Below are 24,114 nucleotides of genomic sequence, written 5' to 3'. Positions count from 1 at the left end.
AGCAGCCATTATCTAGCTTACAGCACACAGTGTTAAAGAGTGTAGCCGTGTTTTGTTTCTCACAGGAGTTGAGATTTTATAAAAGCCTGTATGTTGACCAATCCAGTAGCAGGTCTTCAAATAAAGAGAACCCATATCCATTTTTTTTTGTGAGTAAACACACAACCATGACAGCAGGTACTTTGAGTGCAACTTTGCTCGACCGATACCACATTACAGAGATACCTAAAAGGGAAATGGAAAAGCCATCTTTGAATCTACCAAGCAGGAAAAGAAACATTAAAAGTCAGTTATTTAGGAAATGTAGGGAACAATGAAGTAAAACAAGAAATTGCTAGCCCGTGGAAACAACATTAAAAATGGAGAAAAGTAGCTGAAATAACTGCACAGAATCTGGTATCCCATCACCAGGTCACCTTTTATTGATAAGTATACAGTACATAGTCTACAACTAAGCTGCTCAGAGACAGTCCCTAGAATGAGGAGATTCTCTAAATCCCCTATTTATTCTTTTTTAGCCATTTGACAACTTTTATTTATTTATATCAGCAGCTGTGCCATATAGCTTCACAATTTGTGAACTTGATAGGAAGTTTCACTGCAAGTTTTGACCCCAAGCATGTTTACTTTCACCTTTCCCTTACTCAAATCACAAAGTTAATACCCCATGTAAAAAGATAGTACCAAAAACCTGACTCCATTCAATAAAAGTAGACAAAAACATTCACTTGTGAAAATGAATGTGATTTATAGGTGGTCTTAGAGGCACACTGATTTCCAAGTGGTGGATCTTTTAGCTGCTGCTATCTCCCAGGGTGTGCTTGTCAAACAGGTACTCTGCCATGCCATTCTGGGGAGCTCCAATACATAATCTTTCTTTTTTTCTTTTTTTTCCCTTTTTTTCTTATCCCCACACTATTGCTTAACTGTGGTAGTGCTTATTTTAATCCCCTGTTTATATCTGTCAGCCAAGGCTTCCTGATTGGCCCAGGTTAACAAATCCAATCAAATATCTCATAGTCAATGTGATCCACCTGTGATCATTCCAATCACTACAGCAGCACAATCCAGTTTGTAGCAACAGTAGACCAGCATATACACAAATACAGCCTTCTGACCATTTCAGGGGAGGATCTTGGTAAAGTCATCAAAAATAAGTCAATAAATAGTAATCATGAGTTACACCCCAACAAAATTAGACAAGAGAAAGAGTTCACTGCACCCAATGGCCATCCTGAGACTCCGTCCAATGTGCAACAAGCAAGATATCTGCAGCTTATATCTTATTGCCTGAAATACAATGGGCCTATCTTTACCGGAGATCCTACATACTGTATTTTACAGTAGTTTACAAACTAACTTGCTGATCCTTTGTGCCATATTTTCACACTGTCTTTAGTTTGTTCACTGTACAATATCCTTTGCTCTGCTAAGACCATCAGGTAAATTGTCCATCTTGTGTATGATCGATATTCCTCAATCGTTCCCCGAGAAAGTCATTTGAATCCCTGCTTGTTCAAACAAATGCTAAATATTCCATTGTACATTTCAAAGAAAGGCAGAGAGTTCAATCACGTCCTGCCCAATATTCCTGTGCAATCAACATAACTGATACTGAACTCATTGCTATTAACAAAGCATAACAGGCACAGTATGGTTGTCAAATTTATCCAAATAGTTACCGATTATACAAATTCTTCTGAAAGGTTTCGCAAATACAATAATCTTATTTTTTCTTTTTGCTTGCACAGAATATTTCAGAATTTGCAAAAATCAAAACTCAACATGAAGAAACTCCTCTCTCCTTAGTAACCATCACTTGAGATTAAATACTCGCTACATCAGCATGCTGAAAATGCTTTTTGACCACTAATCTTTTTTTATTACTGTGACAAATAGTGTTACAAACGAGGGAAATGTATAATGGCTTTCCTCTCATTCACACTGATGCATTACCAAAAAATAGGTTGATCACTTTCGGAAGGTCATTTATCATTTAACATTGTTTTGGCCTTTTTCACGGTGTCTATGGTGATTCCCACAGAAACTGACTAATGTTCTGCAGTACATTTGTCACAACCCATTGCCAAGAATGGTAAACTGCAAAAAAAGATTTCCTGTGGTTTTGGTATTTGGATTAAATCAGAATCACCAAATAGCTGTTTGCAGTTTTAGTAAATGCGCACATAATGGTTTAATTTTGTATTCTTTATCTGCAATATTCATCAAGGTGTTTAAAATAAGTGACATTTTCCTAAATTTGGTTGCAAACTTCTTAAGTGTCCATGCTTTAATGCATGTATTGTAAATACTAACTTATGGGGTGTGATGCAATTATCATATAAAACAAATTAAAGTCAAACATGTAACACTTCAAATGACATGAAATTATTTTATACTTTAGTTGAAAAAAGTTGGCCTCAGAGTTGACTTTAAAGTATTAACAGTATTAATACATAGTTTGTACCGTAGAGAAGCAAACTAATTAGTGTGACATTATAAACTGAGGTCACAAAAGGGATTGTTTGTGACCATGGAGACAACAATTATTCTGTGATGTGTGAAAGCATCTGATATTCCTTATATAAACTCATCAAATCTAATGATTTTCACGTGTATAATCAATAACCTATCAATTCACAGAAACAATGACTGAGTAACAAGTTCTTCCAAAGGTTTTCTATTTTTACATAGTAGAGCACTGCCATAAAGTGAGCAACTGATATATTTGAAGAAATACATGGCATTATGAATCCAATAATATTCATTCTAGTTAAAACAAAATCTGTATAAAACTTGCTATATTTCCTGTTTCATAGGTGTAAGCAAGCAAACGAATAGAGGTCTGTAACCATTTTCAGTTACGTTATTTAGCCAGTTCTTGATTTTAAGAACAAAGAATGTATGGAATGAGCTGCCAGAGGATGTGGTGGAGGCTGGTACAGTTGCAACATTTAAGAGGCATTTGGATGGGTGTATGAATAGGAAGGGTTTGGAGGGATATGGGCCGGGTACTGGCAGGTGGGACGAGGTTGGGTTGGGATATCTGGTCGGCATGGACGGGTTGGACCGAAGGGTCTGTTTCCATGCTGTACATCTCTATGACTTTATAACAATACAGTGCAGGAACAGGATCTTTGACCCACTAAGACTGTGCCTACACATGACGCTTCTCGAAACCAGGAATTGTATGCCTGTATGTGTCCCTGTATGCAGTCCCTGTATGTGTCCCTGTATGCAGTCTGTGTCCCTGTATGCAGTCCCTGTATGTGTCCCTGTATGCAGTCTGTGTCCCTCTATTCCCTGCCTATTCATGTGTACGTCAAGATATTTCTTAAATGTTGCTATTGTATCCACCTCCACCTCGTCCTGTGATAGAGCATTCTAGGCAGTTAACACCCTGAGTACAAAAAATGTGCCTCTCACATCTCCTTTAAACTTACCTCCTTTTAACTTAAACTTCGGTCCCCTAGTAACTGTCATTTCTACCCTCAGAAAAAAACTCTAACTATCCACGCTATCCATGCCCTATGCCTCTCATAATTTTGTAAACTCTGCCACGTCGCCCCCACAGCATTCGAAGCTCAGGTGAAAACAAACCAAATTTTTCCTATTTATTTTGTCATTGTTAGTAGCCTCCAAACCAGGCAACATCCTGGTAAACCGTTTCTGTACCCTCTCCAAAGCCTCCACATCCTTTTGATAGTGTGACGATCAGAACTGTACACAGTATTCCAACAGTGTTTAATTTGTTTTGAACTTCAAAAGTTGCAAAAACAAACATGGTAAATTAAGTCAGAACATAGAAAGTATAATTGCAATATAAGGCAAACTTAAAATAGCTGTAAGCTCTAATTTAGATGTAATTTTAATTACATCTAGGGGGTGGTGCCTGGAACACATTACCGGGAGAGCTGGTAGAAGCAGATACTCTAGCAATGTTTAAGAGGCATTTAGATAGACACATGAACAGGCAGGGAATAGAGAGATATGGACCATGTTCAGGCATCTGGGATTAGTTTAGAACAGCATCATGGACGGCACAGACATGGTGGGCTGAAGGCACTATTTCTGTGCTGTATTGTTCGATGTGCTATTTTGGATATCCATAAAGCTAGTCTTGAGGAAATGCATTCTCTATTCTGTTTAGTTTGCACTTTATAATTTTATCTCATGTCATTCAAGTCTCTTTGATTGTGTGATTACTTACCGTTTTATTCATTCATGGGCTGTGGGTGCTGCTGGAAACACCCATGTTTATTATACAGAGGAACCTCGATTATCCGAACATCGATTATCCAAATTTGGTTTATCCAAGCAAGATCGCAAGGTCCCGATGCTTGGCTAAACTATATTATCCGGCATTCGATTATCCGAATATAATACTCACTGCCCGTGTCATTTGGATAATCGAGGTTCCTCTGTATACTGTATCCTGAATTACTGCAGTGAAATTAGTCATAACTAGCTCCAATCTGCAGAATAGAGATGCTCTCAAAGTGCTGGCAGTAAGGGCGTTCAGGAATTTGGGCCAGCAATATATTTTCAAGTCAGGATGATGTATAAACTGCAGGGAAACTGTGTTCTCTGCCATTGCAGTTGGTCCACTGTCAATAATCCTCTTGATGATAGAGATCATGGGTGGGAGAACAGCTGTTTAAGAAACTGCAGCAGTGAGTTGCTGCAGTGCACCTTGTTGATTGTAATGCACTGCAGCTGCCCTGTATCAAAGCTAGGGATGGCCTGATGACCAATCAGGTTAGATGATATCCAGTTTCTGAAGTATTGTTAAACAACACTCATTCAGGAAAGTGGGATTATTCCATCACATTTGTGGCTTGTAGATGTTGAACAGGCTTTAGCGAGACAGGAGGTAAGTTACTTTCCATGAAATTCCAACTTGCTCATTATCCAAATATGTGGCTAGTTCAGCTAGACATTTCTGATGAAGCGCTTATGCCTGAAATATTGACTGTCCTGTTCCTCTGACGCTGCCTGACCTGCTGTGCTTTTCCAACGCCACACTTTTTGACAGCTAGATTTATGGTCACTGCTAGTTCCCAAGATGCTGATAGTGGGAATTCCACATTGCTAATGCTGTTGAATGCCAAAGGGGAGAAAGATAAATTCCCACTTGTTGGAATTGAATGGTAATTATATGGCATGCAAATTAATTTTTAGCCCAAACGTGGATGGTATCCAACCCTTACTTCTTGCAGGCAAGAAACTGCTTCATAAACTTAGGAACTGCAAATAGAGCTCAGCACTGAAATTATCATGGTAAAAGGCCCCATTTCTGACCTTATGGTGGAGGGAAGGCAATTGATGAAGTGGTTGAGGATGGTTAGGCTTCCCACACTACCCTGAGGAACTATTGCAGAGATGTCCCAGAGAAGAGATGACTGACCTCTACAAATAAAACCATCTTCCTATGTGTCGGGTATAGTTTGTACCCATAGAAAGATTTACCCCTCATTCACGTTGACTTCATTTTTACTGGTATTCCTCGAAGCCTCGCTTACACTAATTCTGCCTTGATACCAAGACTGTCACTCTCTACCCACCATTGGAATTCAGCTCGTCTGTGGGTGTTGAGGCCAAGGCAGCTCTGAAGTATGGAGTCCTGGTGCAACCCAAACTGAGCATCAAGGAGCTGCTGTTTGCTGTGTGAGCACCACTCGGTAATCCACAACACTTTCCATCATGTTTCTGATGATTGAGGATATATTAATAAGATTGATAGAATCCCTACAGTGTGGAAGCAAGCCGTTCATCCCATCGAGTCCACACCGACCCATGAAGAGCATCCCATCCAGACCCACTCTATCCTATAACCCTGAATTTCCCATGGCTAACCCCCCTAACTTGTACATTCCTGGACACTATGGGCAGTTTCCCATGGCCAATCCACCTAACCTGCACATTTTTGGACTGGGATGTAGGAGAGAATGGAAATGTAATGGAAAAGTAGTTTACCAGTTTAGATCTGTTCTGGTCTTTGTGGGCAGGATATACCTTGGTAATTTTCCATTTTATCAGGTAGATGCCAGTGTTGTAACTGCATTGAAACTGGAGATGTAGTTACTTCTGAAGCACAGGTTTTCATTATTATAGTCAGAATGTTGTCAGGTGTATAGTCTTTTCCGTATTTTCAAACATATTAAATTGTTTCAAAAGTAGCGTCTGTAAAAGTGAGAACCTCCGAAGAAGGGCCAGATGATTGATCGATGCAGCGTTTTCGGTTGACGTCTGTTGTCAATGCACCAGAGTCAAAAAGTGTGTTGTGGAAAAGCACAGTAGGTCAGGCAGCATCTGAGGAGCATAAAAATTGATGTTTCGGGCATAAGCCTTTCATCAGGAATGCTGTCTGACCTGCTGTGCTTTTCTAACACTACACGGTTTGACTCTGATCTCCAGCATCTGCACTCCTCACTTTCTCCTTGTGAATGCATCAGCCTTACCTCTGGCCCTGCTGCACCGGGTTTCACCATCCTTGTGCTTGGACCCTCCTCCAAGTTCTTAAAATATCCATAATTATTCACAACTGGATGTGAGATGAATGTAGATGTCATATCTGATCGCTGGTTGTGGGATGCTGTAGCTCTGTCTATGGCATGCAGCTTCCCCTTATTGTATTCAGCAACCCCTTTCTCTTCAGGCCCATCTGGTGTTAATCCTAACAAGCTGCTGTGCAGTTCCCATCGCTAGTGCGAGGGATGTACCACAGCAAAAGGCAGAATATAACTCTTTTGCTGTGCTGATGGTCTACAGTCTTCACTGTCTAGCTCTTAAGATTCAGAATTTAGAACCCACAATTGCCTAAAAGAAAAGGCAGGATATCATATGTAAGTAATTTCAAAATAATTTATTACATGTGTTGATGTGCAACATTTTAAGTGTGATACACTAGCGAAATAGACAAAAAAAAACATGAGACATTTGAGGGTAGTTAATGGTACTAGACGATGGACGAATGATCTCATTACCCCTTGTGAAGGCAGCATTTTGCTCTCTGGCAATTTGATAAGGAATTCCCCTTGATGTGCTCCTCCATCTTTCCTGGTCCATCTTCCATTCAAAGAAGTCAGCTGCCTTTACCGTCTGAATAGACAACTCTGCCTCTCCCCAAAACAAAGTCTTGTTAATAAACTTGGAATTGGTAGTTCACACCAGATCATTCACCTGTTTGAACCTTGCTAACTGATGAAATGCTATTAGATATGTTAGGGTGGTGGTGAAATGTCAGTGACCTGATGGTATGTAAGCTACCAAATGTTAGATCTTCTTTTATGTTTTAAAGTCAAATCCTGGCAGGTGAGTGTGCAACAGTGCAATTCTGGTACAATTCATAGAGTCATAGAAATGTACAGCACAGAAATAGAGTGTTCAGTCCAACTCATTCATGCCAACCAGATACCATAAATTAATCGAGTCCAATTTGTTAGCATTTGGTCCATATCCCTCTAAATCCTGCATATTCATGTACCAATCCAGATGACTTTTAAATGTTGTAATTGTGCCATTGTCCACCACCTCCTCTTGCAGCTCATTTCATATACCACCACCCTCTGCGTGAAAAAAGTTGCCCCTTAGGTTTCTTTTAAATCTTTGTCTTCTTGCCCAAAACCTATGCTCTCTAGTCTGGTTTCTCCAACCCCAGGGAAAAGACCTTATCTATTTATCCTATCTGTGCCCATCATGATTTTATAAACGTCTATGAGGTCACCCCTCAGCATCTGATGCTCCAGGGAAAACAGCCCCAACCTATTCAGCCGCTTCCTATAGCTCAAATCTTCCAACCCTGGCAACATCCTTGTAAATCTTTTCTGAACCCTCTCAAGTTTCACAATATCCTTTTCAATAGGAAGGAGACCAGAATTGCACACAATATTCCAGAAGTGGCCTAAACAATGTCCTGTATAGCTGCAACATGACCTCCCAACTCCTGTACTCAATGCTATGACCAATAAAGGAAAGTATACGAAACACCTTCTTCATTATCCTATCTACCTGTGACTCTACTTTCAAGGAAATATAAACCTGCACTCTCTTTGTTCAGCAACACTCCCCAGGACCTTACCATTAAGTGTATAAGTCCTGACAAGTGACAGACATTGATTGCAGGTGAGGCATCTGACGGAGATGCCTGAGACCTGAACCTCCTGCGTGATAGTCCTTTGCAGCAGCAATCTTACAATGTTAGCCTACACTCATAGGGACATAAAGATTTGATTTGATGGTGGACATACCCCGTGTAAGTGGAGCAGATAATTTCTCCCATTGTGACACAGGAACCTGGTGTTCTTGAGCCACCCATTATTGCTGATTTCTGAACAGGCTGAGTTTATCACTTGGGATGAACTCTTGTCATCATCCATAGGGAGGACACTTCCCTATTCTCCTGAACAGCCTTCAGGAATATCTTAGGGGCATATCAATAAGGCATGGCGACACTTGATGTCTGGTATCTGACATCTCTCAGGATGGATGGGCGTAATGAGCGCAGGCTGTTTTGTGCTCCAAACTTGCAGAGAGTGAATTGCTGTTCAAGTGACTTTTGCATGTGACCCCTGGATGTTGGAGCCTGGAAGGTCATGGCAAGCTTCAGAACTTCCTGCCGAACTTTATCGTTCCACGTAGCGGCAATCGCACCAGCCTGACCCATCTCCAAGGAGAAGACCCACTCTCTCTTATGCCTGACACTACATTGAGTCTGAAGAAAAGAAAGTTTTGCCCAGTGTATGGCGGTATACAGTACATTTACCTGCAATGCTATTTGAGGGCATCATTTTATTTCTGTGCCTTTTATTACTCATTGTTGCTTTATTTTACTCAGTCTATTGATTTTTCCATCTCTCATTTCCCCTGATTTGTTTTTGTTTTATCATGTTTCAAAGTGACACCCAGGAAATACCATGTAAACATTTGAGTAATTAAGCTCTGCTCTGGTAGTGCTAGAAGGTGAAAAATCAATGATGTGAAAGTGCCTACGAGGATACAGCTAAAGGAGGCAAGAAATACAATAGATTTTTGGACCTCTAGAAGGAACCGATAAGGTTGAATAACAAACCAAGCGAGGAACAGGTCAGTTTGAGAGGCCGTATAGGAAGTGCATAAATTATGTGAAGAGATCCAGAGGCAGAAGCAAACTGAGTCAAGACCTTAGCAGAAATGTGCCAAGCCAGGTGTGAAAGATTTTACTCAAGCAGGATCTCCTGACGTGTACAGTTCAACATAATTGATGTTTTAATATTGTCATGAGCTCCATTCTGTGCATAAATAACAATCCACCTTAACCTAGACATGTTCCAGACATATTAGGAATTAGTCCATTCAGCCCCTCAAACCTGCTCCACCATTCAATAAAATCATGATTGACTCCATGATAACACTGAGCCACAAATAATGGACTTCTGAAATTGAAAGCTCAAATATGCAGAATGAGTCAGTCAGTGCCTGAAAAGACAGAGAGATGATAACAGTGAATTATGTCTTTGGTGCAATAAGACTTTCCAGAAGCACGAGCAGAGATGGAAAATTGGAATATCCATCTTACAGAATCCCTACAGTGTGGAAGCAAGTCCACACCACCCCTCTGAATGTCATCCCACCCAGACCCAGGACCCTATAAACCTGCATTTTCCATGACTAATCCACCAAGCCTGCACATCCCTGCACACTACGGGCAGTTTAGCATAATCAATCCACCTAGCCTGCATATCTTTGGAGCACCCGGAGGAAGCCCATACAGACGAGGAGAATGTGCAAACTCCACACAGACAGTCGCCCGAGGCAGGAATCAAAACCAGGTACCCAGCACTGTAAGGCAGCAGAGCTAACTACTGGAAGAAATCAAAAAGATCAAAAATCGTCTGCATGGCACATGTTCCATTAGCCATTGTTACCAGAAAGAAACAGGCCTCACCTTGTTTGCCCAGAAACATTTTGTTTTAAATATTTTAAAAATGTAATCTGAATGCCATGGTTAATTCCCTAAAATCTGGTAATATTCTGCCATAAATGCCTTGAGTGTTTGCTATTCCCCAGCAACACCTGTAGAGTTGGTTCTTTAAAGGAGAAGTTGAACAATGGTTTGTATAATGGCTGCATTTTTAACAACATCAGTGCCTTTAGGCTGGAGCTGCTTGGTGCACATCCACCCCTTCAACTGAAGTGAATCTTACAACTGAGATACAATGAATGACTATGTATAATAAGACAATTGTTACATGCCACGCTTGACATTGTACCTCCCAGAGGGTTTGTCAATTTCTTAATCTGCTCAAGTAATTTTTTTTACAGGCTATGTCAGAAATGTATGCAATAATAAGAAATAGTTGGAGCACGTGCTTCACAAGATAAACATCATTCAGATATGGATTGCCAATTTTATACTGCTGCTGCTGCTGCTACTAATTCTTTAATCCAGTTGGAAGAAGATGTTACTGATTTAGAATAAAACATTAGGTCAAATTTACAGTGTGTAGTTTGGGTCAGGAGGGAAACACAGGATAATTGAATGAAACCACTGCTTCTGTCTTGACTGCATTGTGAGTTACCCAGGCATATCACAGCAGGATCTGTAAGCTCCTTTACTCAACTCAATAATCTATCACAAACAGAAGGTACATTATGGTCACTATCTGAATTTGTTTTATTTCTCCAATGCACTCTAAGCAAGCTTGATGTTTAAATATGGGCAAAGATTGGCTTACACAGGATTTTATAAACTATGTAACCAATTTTTCCCTTTGCATGAACTACTGTAGCCCAAGTGTGTTGACTGACTACACAATTCAGTCCATTGGTAAATTATCCATGAATTCCTCAGGATTTCATTAAGAAATATTGCGTGCAATTCTGGCCTCCTTTCTATCGGAAGGATGTTGTGAAACTTGAAAGGGTCCAGAAAAGATTTGCAAGAATGTTGCCAGGATTGGAGGATTTGAGCCATAGGGAGAGGTTGAATGGGCTAGGGCTGTTTTCCCTGGTGTGCAGAGGCTGAGGGGTGACCTTATAGTGGTTTATAAAGTCATGAGGGGCATGGATAGGATAAATAGACAAGGTCTTTTCCCTGAAGTGGAGAGTCCAGAGCTAGAGGGCATACATTCACGGTGAGAGGGGAAAGAGTTAAAAGAACCTAAGGGCAACTCTTTACCGCAGAGGATGGTGCATGTACAGAATGAGCTGCCAGCGGAAGTGGTGGAGGCTGGTACAATTACAACATTTTAAAAGGCATCTGGATGGGTATATGAATAGGAGGGGTTTGGAAGGATATGGGCCAGGTGCTGGCAGGTGGGACTAGATTGGGTTGGGATATCTGGTTGGTATGGACGGGTTGGATCTAAGGGTCTGTTTCTGTGCTGTACATCTCTATGACTCTGTTACTTTAAATGGGTACGCACCGCAGTGGAGAGATAAGTGAAGGCAGTGAGTTTGCTGCTTTTTAATGTACAAGGCTGGAAACTGAGGCTTTTTCCAATAACAGCTTTGAAAATTGGCTCTGTTCACCCACCCCAGTCTCTGCAATGTAGACCTGGCATAGATGAAAGAAGTTGTTCCAAGTGTCTCTGGTGACCTTGTTTCAACATAGAATAGTATCTGCATTTTGCTCCAAATTTAGGAATCTAATACATTTATATGGTCTGACTTTCACTTCAAACCTGAATAGTTTCAATGAAAATGGTGAGAATCCTTAATCAGTACAGTGAATACCAAACATGGATCAAGCAGTTCATTAGATTTCATTGATACAAATAACTTCCATTGTTTATATCATAATCCATTTTACTTCAGACATAAGAGAGATGAATATGTTAACAAAGGAACAAGTCCAAGTCATGTAGGCCCTCTGACCTCTTGCTAAAATTGGATTATGAATAAGCTCTACCTCAACTCCACTTATCTATATTTTATGTCCCTTGATGCAATTTGTACTCCAGCAACATTGCCCTGGTATTAATAACAAATGCATTAACACATTTATATTGGCTGCTAATTTAACAAAGGAATTGATCTGTTTTTAAAATGAGCATCTTATTAAGAATAGATAGATAAATTTTGCTATTAACATGATGCAGCACGATGTCAACCCATAAACTTATTCTCTTAGATTTTTTTCTGCTTCTAAATGTGATTCACTCCCAACTAGAGTCTGACAATTTATTTTATAATAAAGATAATTGACTGTGTTGCCACAGTCACTAGAATTCAAAATGAACTGCTTTGATTTCAGATTTTTTATAATGACTGGAAGACAAGGCATGATTTCAAGTGATACAACTTATGCTTCTTGGCCCCCAGTTTTTGATGGTCAGCTCATCAGAAAGATTTTGTTTTGGTGTTGCCTTTATACCTTTGGCACAGAGACATCCAAATTGGGGCTGTGTAACATGTAGATATCAACTCAAGTGTAAGAAGATATGTAGTGCAGTGATTGGAACCAGATGGATCTTATTGACCATGAGATCCTTGATTAACTGGGTCAATCAGGGAGCACTGGCTGACAGATATAGTCAAGAGATTCAGAGTCTCCTCAGTTCAGGGACTGACTCTGAGCTGGCTGGTTACGGCCAGTATATTAATGGGTGACTTGATCACAGGATACCAGACTCTATGTAGTTATTTCATGAAGGAAACAAAAATGGGAGAAGAAATTAGTTTTGTGCAACGACTTTAATGAAAAGGAAACCAGTCAGAAGGTAAAGCAGAGCTGAAATATGGAAGGCATTAATTTAGTTTTCAAGTACAATTTTTGGGTGATACTGGCTTCACATCAAGCTTGAGAATATGGTGAGGGGTCTTCTTGAACTGTTACATATTCAGTTTTGCATATGAACACACAAAATAGCAGCAGATTTGACCATTTAGTCTCTCAAGCCTGTGCTGTCATCTATGGTTGACCGACCTGCAGTTTGAATTCCATGTTCCCATTAACCTCATCATTGATGCATATACAACATAAATGGTTGACTCATAATCCGACTTGCAAGACATACATACTTGGGGTTTAATTCACATGGAGACCAGGGGCTGAATTTGATCAGCCTCTTGAAAAGAGGACAAAGCTCTCGCCAAATGGTGGTGGAAGGATCCGTAGGGAGGACTAATATCTCCTCACACCACCATATAATACAAGGAATGCATGGAACTGAGGAAGGTAGCTAATTTTAGCAATAATGTTTGGCCCTTTCCCCTTCCCATCAGCATTTTCTCAGTATTGGTATAGGGTTCTGAAACATTAGGACACTGCTGGTTATAGTGAGGCACCCTCCCAGCAGGTCCACAGTGGGGAAGGGAGTGTGTCAGCATTTGTGGTTGCCTCATGGCTCAAGGAGTGTCTGTACATGCCTCCTCCAAACCAGCGTCCCTGTTGAAGTGTTCTTTAACTCCACTCACTGACTAGGCCTTGGCCTAACACAGTAAAGGAGAAAAGACTCAACATTTTTTAAGACCATCTCAACACAGAACCAGCTTTCCTTCTGGCCACTCACTTGGTGTCTATTCTGAAGTTGCCAAGCAGTTCTTCCTCTGATTGGGCTGGCACCCAGGAGATAGAATGCCACCATTAATAGGATGGCAGTTCCTGTCATATTTTCAGATACCAATGCAACAAATGGATGGTGTTTTCTAGTTACCAACCCCTGATGGCTTGTGACTGAGGGAGTTCACTGCCATTAATTCTCCTTTCAGAGGTGAGTCTATTAACAATGGTTGAGCATAAGCCACAATTAAGCACAAACAAGAAGAGGCACTTGTCTCATATAAACATCAAATCTCTGCAGTGTGGAACAAGGCCATTCAGACCATCAAGCCCAGACCCAGCTCCTAACCCTCTCCCTGTAATCACTATGGCTAATCCACCTGGCCTACACAACCCTGGATACAACAGGGAAATTTAGCATGGCTAATCCACCTCTCTTGCATATCTTTGGACTGTGGGAGGACAGGGTTGAGAGTGTGATGCTGGAAAAGCAGGTCAGGCAGCATCTGAGGAGCAGGAGAATTGACATTTTGGGCATAAACCCTTCATCAGGTGGGAGGAAACCGGTGCACCCGGAAGAAACCACCCAGATACAGGGAGAACAAGCAAACTCTATGCTGACAGTCACCCAAGACTGGAATCAAACCCTGGTCCCTAGCACTGTACAATTAACTTTAACTAATTAAGCATAATTGCAACCAGCAGGAACCAAATATGTCCAATCCTTGGGCAAGGCCAACAGTTTCACCACTCAAAGACTACATGACATGTGGGTACAGCAAATGCAGCTTCAATATCTTTCAGAGCTATTACCTTAAACAACAGTTCCAGCAATGGCTTCCTCATCCATTATCACCAAAATGCCACCCAGTGCCCCATCATTCAGGTTCAGGTTCCACTATGTCTGGATTCGGAGAGTCCAGAACTGGAGGGTATAGGTTTAGGATGAGAGGGGAAAGATTTAAAAGGGCCATAAGGGGCAACATTTTCACAAAAAAGATGGAGTGTGTATGGAATAAGCTGCCAGAGCAAGTGGAGGCTACTACAGTTACAATGCTTAAGAGGCATCTGGATGGGTACATAAACAGGAAGGGCTTAGAGGGATATGGGCCAAATGCTGGCAAATGGGACTAGATTAATTTCGGGTATCTGGTTGGTATGGACGAGTTGGACCGCAGCCTCTGTTTCTGTGCTGTACATCTCTATGACTCTATGAATCCTTGAACAAGGTCATCCTATGATTTGATAAAATTCTGGCCCATACTTCATTTGTTAAAGGATCTTAGTGAACCAGTTGAGTTTCAATAACAATTCAACAGATTCAGGAACACTTTGGCCGATGACTTTTACTGTAAGCTTTTAGATCTTTCAAACAAATATAATTAAAACTCTCAACCTGCCACGGTAGGATTAAACGCAGGTTCTCTCAATTATGAAGATATGCTTCCATAGCACCATCCTAGCAATGCAGCCACTGTACTGGCTATGTCCTAACATACACACTTTCCAGATGTTAAGGGGGAATACACCACAGTAGTTACCAGTGACATTGAGTCCAAACTTTGCAAAAGTCCTTGGCACATTTTCACGCCCAGCTCATTCAGATGTCATCATTTGGACTCAGGAGGTGGGTTATATCTTCAGCAAGTAGCCCCACATCCTGACATTTCACCAGCTAAGACATTGAACAAGAGCAGAAGCAGGCAGTAATAACCAGTGCCATATAGTCCACAAACGTCATGTGGCAGTGTAACTGGACATAAGAATGATAAAAAAAAGTTCAATGGCTTTATTTGATCATTCAAATTAATAAAACTAGACTCGTAGTTCTGTAATTAAATGTACTTAGCACCTATGACACAAACAATTACCTTCCTTCACACTATCTTAAATTACTTTCATTGCTTACTGTGAAAGCTAATTAAGTACAGAGAGCATGAAACACCATCACTCTTCTTTCATTCACATCCTTACATGCATTTAATCTGTAAAGTTATTGTCCCATCAAATATAGCTGCATGATGCAAATACTTGTCATCACATCCATTGTGGGTTGCATGCTGATACTTAGGGGTTGTTGTATATCAATAAGACAATTGCAACCACTGATGTCTTCAAATTAATTAGACAGAGAAGAAAAAAATTAATTGGCCAAAGCCAGACAATGTTGACGTTTAGCAGCAATAGTTTTAGTCTTGAAAGCAAACCCTCTTTATATATCAGTTTATTCCTCTCTTCATCAAAAAGCTCAATCCCTGAATTACATGGCCTCTAATTTAATCACTGACTCTGATAGATGGTTATGAGGCTTTGAAATGCACAATTTTAGAGCATTCCTCTAACACCCTGCCCGAAATGTAAGTATAAATCTATGAATTCTCACTCTGCTTAGAAAAGGTTCAGAGGTATAAAACTGTAAATGCAGATTCATGCCAAATGGTAAAACAAAAGTTTACCCTCAATGATTAATCCATGTGCCTCGTAAATGCAGTACAAAAAGGCAAAAATTCACAATTTTACAATATGTCTTCCTCTGTGAGGCAACTGGAGATTTAAGAGAAATCAGAGGCTGTCTAATTTAGCTTAATGGTGGATCTGTACTTAAATCCGAGTTGTCTCAGAGGAATAGGAACACAGAGCTGGATTTTTGTCCCAGTGATGGGTAATGGGGGTTAACAGAAAGTATTTTAAGATGCTGGAGCTCAGACCACTGTCCCTACAAGCCATTCAGAGGCAGACCCAAGAGCTCCCAGGTAGAGGGCTGGGCTATTTAAAAGACTGGTTCTTTATCCTACTTGTAATAAAAGTGAAGAAACATAAAATGGCCCATTCGCTGTCACCACTCACACCCCAATCCACTCGCCCTTGTCAGACTATTCGCCTCCATCTACCCATCATACTTCCTCACATACTCCATGTCAGCCAAGCACCTCTGCCTGTCCCAATGGCGCCTCGTACTGCCCACTCATCTGGTGTATGGAAGGCAAAGGACAATGAACTCCATAATAACAATGTAATGTTTGAAAAGCTTTTTAATAAACAATTCTTTAATAATTTTGAGAAAACTGATTAGGGCTCGTGGAGAGAATCCTTCCAAAAACTCACCAAAAAATGATACTTCGCTAAAAGAAAATGGTAAGGTTCAGCCAACAGTTTCTACCTGTACTACCCAAATTGTGAGTTCATTCCAGAAATGACGCACACTTGTTATGAAGAATAGTTCTCTGGTATTGTACTGGCTTATGGCTGTGCCCCTTTGTTTTAAAATCATCATTTAATTTGAAATACTGCTGCAGTCTTTTTCTGCCATTTTTGAACTTATGCTCCTACATTAAATAGTTCCTCAAGCATTTCCTTTCAAGGCTGAAACATTTCATGAGTTGGGGTTTACAGGCCCCCAGTGGGTGTTTTTTTCCCTGGCAGTGCATAAGAGGTGATGAGATCACCACGTTCTTGCCCAACACTGTATATGTCAGCAGGTTAAGTGGCCCACCAGGCTGCATCATAGCTATTGAGGCAATTACCTACCCAGTTAAGTGGCAATCGAGGGTCTCAGTCTACCTCCATTTCCACAAATGGCAGACAGACCACATTACAAAGAGCACTTTTAAAATTGCTTTGATGGAAATGCATGAGGAATGGTGAGGGGGGGGGGGGGGGGGAAGGTGGGGGGGAGGGGAAGGGGGCGCGGAGGCGGGGGAATCATCAATCATATTCTCCCAAGATACTCTCTGACCTCCAAAATGAGCCTCTTTATCCTTTCTGCCCTCTGACCAATCCTTTCCTACCCTAAAACTCAAGTAACTTGCTTCACTCTGGTTGTCATCACTCTTCGTAGTGGAGGATGTTGCAGACATTCCAAATTTATCTGATAAGCAAGGTGCTAATGCGAGGAAAGATCTTGTATCAGTTTCTATCGCAAGGGACAAAGTATTGGAACTTCAGGACGACAAGTCGGCAGGATCTGATGTCCTACTTGCAAAGGATTTTAAGGAAATGGTTGCAGAGAAAGTGGAGTCATTGGTCAAAATATTCCTAAAATCTTTGGATTCCTGGAGGATGCCAGCATATTGGAAAGCCATCCAAGTGATGCTCCTGTTCAAGGTGGGAGGGAGACAGAAAGCAGAAGATGATTGGGCTAGTTAGTTTAAAATCTGTCGCTATTAAAATACTATTAAAGAAGAAATAACAGGACACTTAGAAAAGCTTAACACAATCAGACTCAATATGGTGTGTGAAAGGGAAATCATCTTTGATAGATTTGTTAGAATTGTTTGAAGATATAGCAAGCACGATTGATAAAGGGTAACCAGTAGATATAATATATTTAGGTTATTAGAAGGCATTCAGTAAAGTGCTACATAAAAGATTATTGCACAAGACAGGAGCTTGTAGTATTAGATGGATTGAGGATTGATTAACAACAGAATTCATAGGTTTGGGATTCATGAATCATTTTCAGGTTGGAAAGAGGTAACTTATGGATTACCACAAGGATTAGACTGAGGCACTCTATTATTTATTATCTACATTAATGACTTGGAGGAGGGGCACAGCTTAATGTATCTAAAGCTGCTGATGGTACAAAAAGAAGGTGGGAGGGCACGTGATGGTAAGGACCAATAGAAATTTTCTAGAAGACATCGATAGGTTGAGTGAGTGGGCAAAAACCAAGCAAAGTTTAACATAGGAAAATGTGAGATCATGCATTTGCTAGGAAAACACAAACAATAGCCTATTAATTAAATGGAGAGACTTTGAAAAAAGTGCAGTACAGAGGGATCTGGGTGTTCTTGGGCATGAAACACAAAATGCTAGCATGTAGGTACAGCAAGTAATTAAGAAGGCAAATGTAATTTTTGTCTTTGTTGCTAAACAGTTGGAGTTTAAAACTAAGGAAGTCTTGTCATAACTGTGGCACAGCTGCACCTGGAGTACAGTGTACAGTTTCAGTCCGTGCATTCAGAAAAAGGATATATTGGCATTGGAGGCAGCTCAAAAGAAATTCACTCAGCTGATTTCTCAGGTGAAGCATTTGAAACATCAAGATTGGCTAAGAAGATTAGGCTTTTCATCATTAAAGTTTAGAAGAATGAGGGGATGATCCTACTGAAACATGCAAGGTTCTGACTAGTTTTATAAGGTAGACGCTGAGCAGATGTTTCTGCCAGTGAAAGAATCTTGAACTAGACGCATGTTTACAGAATAAGGAGAGACTCATTTAAAACTGAGGTGGAAAGGAATTTCTTCTTCCAGACAGTAATGAGTGTCTGAAATTCTCTACTCCAGAGAATCAGTAAGCTAGTTTTAAAGAGGAGGCAGATAGATTTTTGAAATATCAAGGGATTGGGTGCTATGAGGAACTTGCACAAAAAAGGAGTTGAGCCTGATGCAGATGGGCTGAATGATCTACTCCTACTTCTTAAGTTTTAAATTTCTTCATCAATCCTAACAGTGCCCACTGCTGTGTTATGTCACTCCTGGAGCTGCTACAGCTATTGGCCAATCATCCCTTCCTATCTATTGAGAGGCGGAGGTCTGACCCTCCGCCTGCACAGTCCACTTTATCCTTATTACTGCTACAAAGCATAGTATTACAGCTACAGCAATACAGCATAGAAACTACTAGCCCATGCCAACCATGTTCCCACACTCAGCCAGTCCCACGTGCCTGCATTTGGCCCAGATCTCTCCAAGCCTTCCCTATTCATGTAGCCCTGTGTTTCTTTCATTGTTCCTCATAACACAGCTCTCTGGGTTTGTAAAAATTAGCTATGGGGATCCTTTGTGCACTACCATTGGGATTTTGAATGCCAATTGTGGTTTTGGTGAAAAGAACTGAGCAATGTGGAGCTCGCCCAGTGCATTATACAGCTTCAGCATGATAACCTTTTGAGACATTTGACTTATGACAATATAGCTGTGCAGTTTGTTCACATTATGAGTTATTCACACATTATCAGTAATTTTCAGACAATATATCACAATTTTGCTGCATCTAAATAATATTTCCTGTCAGACACTGCCATCTACTGATTACTATAAGAATGTTAAATTGCACATATGTGATTTGCTGTTAAGGTTTTAACAATTAGGAACCCCTGTTCATTTCTTTCTACCTAAGCAAAATTTGCAGCCTGAGAACGATCCACCCTATAACAGAGTGAAGTTGATAACTGATTTCTTAAAGTATTTTCTGGTGATTTGTGTCAACTTCTGGAAAGTGAGAGTAGTAAAATCAGGTTTGTGCTTGTGAAAAGATTAATCGAGTCATGTTTTAAAGCAATCCCAGCACAAAGGTAGGGACGGAAGGAGGTGCTGGGAACTGTTTGTGTCACTTCAAAGGTTAAGAATTCCAAACACCTTCCAATTGTCTCAGACAGGAAACATCACTGATCTAGAAAATTCCACTCAACCTCTTCTGATCATCAACTGGAACCTTTGTAACAATTACTTATAAATTAGCAGACCACATGTTGCGCTGAAATCCTATGAGAAACATTATCATACATGATCTGTTTGGATCAGTTGTATATTGTATATTCAGGCCCTATCATTTATTGTGGCATTATACAGGAACAAATTATTAATTGTGTTATGCTCATTTCTGAACATGTCAATATTTTCTGAATACCATTTTCTAACAATATATGAGGAAGTGCAATGAGCTGGTAAAGTTCCTTAAATATCACCACTTTGAGAAGTCATATTTGGTGAAACTAGGTTTGCATGATTATGATTTATGATTCAGTATGTCAATATGCACCATAAACTATGCATGGGCAGCACAGTGGCACAGTGGTTAGCACCAGAGACCTGGGTTCAATTCCCGCCTCAGGCGACTGACTGTATGGAGTTTGCACATTCTCCCCATGTCTGCATGGGATTCCTCCGGGTGCTCCAGTTTCCTCCCACAGTCCGAAAATGTGCAGGTTAGGTGAATCGGTCATGCTAAATTGTCCGTAGTGTTAGGTTCAGGGATAAATGTAGGGGAATGGGTCTGGGTGTGTTAAGTTTTGGCGGGTCGGTGTGGATTTGTTGGGCCGAAGGACCTGTTTCCACACTGTAAGTAATCTAAGTAATCTAATCTAATCTAATCTATTATAAGTCTGTAAATTAGCTCGCTGAGCTTGAAGGTTTGTTTTCAGATGTTTCGTCACCATACTAGGTAACATCGTCAGTGTGAGTCTCTGGTGAAGCAGTGCGGACTCTCACCGACGATGTTACCTAGTCTGGTGACGAAATGTTTGAAAACAAACCTTCCAACTCAGTGAGCTAACTTATGTACTTATCAATAAATCTTCTCAAAAATCATTATTATTATTATTATTATTATTATTATTATTATTATTATTATTATTTTCTAATCAACCAAAATAAGGAGCACAGGGCAGCAGAGCCTTTGTGGATCTATTTTGACCTGTATTTTAACAATCCATCACAATAATAAAATTTAAAAGAAAAAGCTAAGACATAGTTTATACATGTCCTTTTGGCACATTACAAATCACTATACCTCCAGAGTTTGGTGAGTAATGGTGAGAATCTTAAAGGTGAATCTCTTTTGTATAAAAGCATGAAGTGCTTGGTTTGCAATTGGCATTTAACTTAAATTTACTGTTTTTACTTTATATTTATTTTGAAGTACAGAAGATGGGCCCAAAAATCATATTTTAAACTTAAACATTGACAATTTTGAGGGCATGAAATAGAACTGGCTAAACTGTACTAGCAAATTAGGTTAAAGGAGAAGTTAATAAAGATGCGGAGCAGGCAATTAAGGGGATAGTTTAGAATACACAGAATTTTAAAAATCCAAAGGGGCATGGGGCGGACTGAGAACCAGAAGGGGCATGGGAGAGGTTGCCTTTGAGTGGGTGGAAGATGAAAGGGATGCGTGATTTGCTGGGTTGCTGGGGTGTCTGTGTTATATGCACCGTTTATGGTTCGGTTTATCAAACTGTCTGTATGTGATAGCATTCATTGTTTCCTTCTTGATAAGGTGGGATTCGAGGTTACCTTATTTTCCTGTGAACTGGTTGTATAGTGGGGTTTGGGGGTCTGGCTTTGCGGCCCCTTTCTCCTGTAAATTGCTGTTCCTTGTACAGGGCTGTTCATGTTAATTGTTTGTTTGTAATTTTTAGTGGTTAATAAAATTGTTTTAAAAAGCATTTCAATGAGAGGTAGAAATTCCATTTGTCGTTTTTTAAGGAAAAATCATATAGGCCTGGATTTTCTAGTTACCAGAGAATCTTCATTCCAGTGTAGATGGGAGATTTGCTTGGGCATCCCTGTGGAATCCCTATCATAGCACACTTTATAGCGGCCAAATGCTGGCAAATGGGATGAGATTAATTTAAATATCTGGTCAGCATGGATGAGTTGGACCAAAGGTTCTGTTTCTGTGCTGTACATCTCTACAACTCTAATTGCTTGGGAAATTGAAGATTTCACTGGGCAATTCCTCCATGTATGGAACCCTCTGACATTTTCCATTTAAATCAGAGAACTTGGTTTCTGATGAAAATAAGTGAATCATTGTTCAGGTACAGTTAAACTATTAAGTGCCTGGTCTAACTCATGTGTAAAGTTTCAACTGATCCTCCCAGTACTTACTTCATTAACCACTTACAATTCCCAGATATTGAACCGATACCCCCTACTCCATGCCATAACAGTGCCCCCTGCCCCTGCTGCTGAACCAGACAGCCCCCACCAGTCGACCTAACCTAATTGTTCTTTGTTGGACTGTAATTTCTTCCATCCACACTGATCAACCTAGACACTATATGAATTACTTGGCCCCTTTGCCACATTGCATGCTGGCATCCTACCCTCTTCCAACTAGGCATTCTATACCCTTGATACCTACACCTTATTAGGCTGGCACACTTCTCAGCTGGAACTCTACTTACCTGGTACTTTAACCCACTACCAACCTGGCACTCTACCCACCCAGTACCTTAAGATCACACTAACCTTACGAACATATCCTTTAGCAGCAGCTCTCAGAGTGGCTGTCAGGACCTTTAAGTGTCAGAATACGGCAGCTAACTGCTTTGAGAAAAGAATATAATTTGCCTTCCTCTGATCATTCCGCACTATGAAAGAACTGACAGAATGGAAGTACAGGTCCTCATTTTCAGAACTCCCTCTCAGAGATGCAGAGCTCCTTTCTTTCAGAGAAAGAAGGGACATGGTGATAATTGCTGTCAGATTGCTACTCCTCAGAAAATCTGGCCCAAATTGCACAACGATGGGTGACAGCAGAAAGACTGGACAGAATACAAAAAGATTGACTAAAAGATTAATAAGGAAGAAAAAATTAGGAGACGAGAGGAAGTTAGTAGAAATCGACAAACACAATGAAAAACATTTAAAGAGCCAAAGACTTAACAAAGTGAGTGGTGGTCCCAAAGAAAGGGAGCCTAGAGAATTAGTAATGCAAATTAAGGAGATGGCTTATTAATTCATCAGGAATACTGTCTTAGTCAATACTATCAAAGATATAATTACCATCCCAAATGTAGCTTTCAGTCAGGAAGCTTGTTGTCTTACCCTCATCAGAACTAGGATAACGAGAATATACTTGAAAAGTGCCAGTGTAATATCGGGAATACAAGATGTATGTCCGAATGAATGGTAGACTGTATCAAACACACGTCCTGTTGACCATTCAAAGGGCAGAAGGCCAATCATACTCACCCAGCTTATGCTTACCAGCCTCAAAAAAGTATATCCACCACTGGATATGATTCTGCCATTGGAATTAAATTCTTTAATAATCCAGACTATGCCAAGAGTTACACCAGAAACCAATTTAAACTGATCATTTGGGTTCATATCATGAGGTTTTTGCTTGTGCTAGAAACTATGTATATAAATACACAGGATCCTGGTTATGTCCGCAAAAGGAATTTAACAATAAGAATGGGCCTTGGAGATAGCCAATTACTGCCACATCCCCATGGTAATGTCCTGACCAATCAGGTTGACAGTTAATTGTTCTTACAGTTCTCCAGCCAATCAGTTAATACCTCTTCTCATGCTATTAAAAAGGTAGCTCTTTTCTCAATCTACTCTTGTGTCTTAGTTCCGATGAGTGGAAGATGAAAAGCCTCACTTCTTAACTCCTTTTAGCAATGTTTAAATACTGTACTACCAAACATTTATAAAATTACAATCGCTTAGCACTGAGAAAATTGTTGGAGATTCAGGATGACAATTCCCAGGGTCCTTATGGTCTCTATCCAAAGAAAAGAAATGCCTAGTGCCATTGTGATGGATTTTTCCAAAGTTACCTAGATTTTTAGGAGAGTCAATTAAAACGGAAAATAGTGAATATAGCTCCTTTATTCAAAAAAGGAAGTAGACGGAATGTAGGAATCTACATGCCTGTCATTGGAAGATCTTAGAAACTATTATTAAATGCATTGCAGCAAGGCACTTAGATAAATTCAAGGTAACCAAGCAAAGTCAACTTGATGGTGTGAAAGGGAAATCATGTTTACCCAATTAATTGGAGTTGGTTTATGACATAATGCGCTGTAGGTAATGGAGAACTGGTGGATGTAGTGTAAAGATCATTTGATAAGGTGTCATATCAAATGAAATTGCAGAAATTAAAGGTT

The sequence above is a fragment of the Chiloscyllium punctatum genome, chromosome 3, assembly GCF_047496795.1.
Source record: "Chiloscyllium punctatum isolate Juve2018m chromosome 3, sChiPun1.3, whole genome shotgun sequence".
NCBI lineage: Eukaryota > Metazoa > Chordata > Chondrichthyes > Orectolobiformes > Hemiscylliidae > Chiloscyllium > Chiloscyllium punctatum.
This window is presented reverse-complemented; position numbering follows the sequence as displayed.